This window comes from Heterodontus francisci, unplaced genomic scaffold (genome assembly GCF_036365525.1).
Source record: "Heterodontus francisci isolate sHetFra1 unplaced genomic scaffold, sHetFra1.hap1 HAP1_SCAFFOLD_97, whole genome shotgun sequence".
Classification (NCBI taxonomy): domain Eukaryota; kingdom Metazoa; phylum Chordata; class Chondrichthyes; order Heterodontiformes; family Heterodontidae; genus Heterodontus; species Heterodontus francisci.
Window position 1 is genome coordinate 2,976,025 of NW_027140606.1, and position 1,616 is coordinate 2,977,640.

The 1,616-nt window shown below is 46.9% G+C and overlaps 1 non-coding gene across 1 annotated transcript; it reads right to left on the reverse strand.

The window, feature by feature from the left end:
- Positions 1 to 200: 200 nt before the first annotated feature.
- Positions 201 to 274, reverse strand: trnai-aau (transfer RNA isoleucine (anticodon AAU)). Its single transcript has one exon. It is a non-coding gene; the product is annotated as a tRNA-Ile (tRNA).
- Positions 275 to 1,616: the final 1,342 nt, after the last annotated feature.

A 1,616-nucleotide genomic window follows, 5' to 3' on the forward strand; every position in this document is an offset into this window, starting at 1 on the left:
AAAGAAGTTGCCTTTGGCGGATCAGCACTGAATTTCTGGACAAGGAGGAACAGCCATTCCCAACTCACATCCTTCACAAAGGCTGTTTTCTCCTGTGACTGAAATTCATCATGTAATTTGAATTCCAAGTTCAAGTTCACAAAACAGAGATATAAATGATTGATAAAGAAATTTCTAAAGCATATCACAAATGTGAAATAAGGCTCTGCTGGGAGTTGAACCCAGGCTCTTCTGTTTATTAGGCTGGTGCTTTTACCAACTAAGCTACAGAGCCAAATCACTAATGCTGCTATAGTTGAAATCAGAGGAGGATCTGTTTATTCTCATCACACGTCTCCACTGGTCACAACATATTTTAACTTTTCCTACTTACTGATACAGTCATATACTCTATTTTTCCCAAAACTGAGAATGGAGGTGGAGGGGCGACATGATAGAGGTTGACAAAGTTATGAGTGGCAGAGACAGAGTGGATAGTCAGAAGCTTTTTCACAGGGTGGCAGAGTCAGTTACGAGGGGACATAGGTTTAAGGCAAGAGGGGCAAAGTTTAGAGGGGATGTGCGAGGCAAGTTCTTTACACAGAGGGTGGTGAGTGCCTGGAACTTGCTGCCGGGGAAGGTGGTGGAAGCAGGGAAGATAGCGACGTTTAAGAGGCATCTTGACAAATACATGAATAGGATGGGAAGAGAGGGATACGGTCCCCTGAAGTGCAGAAGGTTTTAGTTTAGACAGGCATCAAGATCGGCGCAGGCTTGGAGGGCCGAATGGCCTGTTCCTGTGCTGTACTGTTGTTTGTTCTTTGCACATAGATAACACGTTTATAGATGCGGTCACCCCACAGCTTAAGAGTATGCAGGGAGAGAGGGAATGGGTGACCACCAGGCAGTCAAAAAGAATCAGGCAGGTAGTGCAGGACACCCCGAGTGCGTCTCACTCTCCAGCAGGTATTCAGTTCTGAATACAGAGGACAATGATGCTTCACCTGGGGAGTGCAGCCGGAGCCAAGTCCATGACACCATGGGTGACTCAGCAGCAAAGGGGAGTACAGGGAAGACTGGAAAAGCCATAGTGATAGCTGATTCAATCGTCAAGGGAACAATCAGGTGTTTCTATGGCCACAGACGTGAATCCAGGAATGGAGTGTTGGCTCCCTGGTGCCAGGGTCAAGGATGTCATTGAGCAGTTGCAGAGCACCCTGAAGCGGAAGGGTGAACAGCCAGCAGTGGTAGTCCACATCAGAACCAACAACATAGGTTGATATAAGGATGTTGTGCTGCAGTCAGAACTTAGGGAGTGAGGTAAGAAATTAGCAAGCAGGACATCAAAAGTAATAATCTCCGGATTACTCCCAGTGCCACGTGCAAGTGAGTACAGGAATAGATGGATAAGACAGATGAATGTACAGGAATAGATGGATAAGACAGATGAACGTGTGGCTGGAAAGATGGTGCAGGAGGGAGGACTTTCGATTTTTGGGACAGGTTGGACGGGTTGCTCCTGAACCGAGCCAGGACGGAGTTCCTTGCAGGATGTTTTGCTAGTGCTGTTGGGGAGGGTTTAAACTAGTTTGGCAGAGAGATGGGGACTGGAAGGTAGAGTCAGATCAGAAATGAAA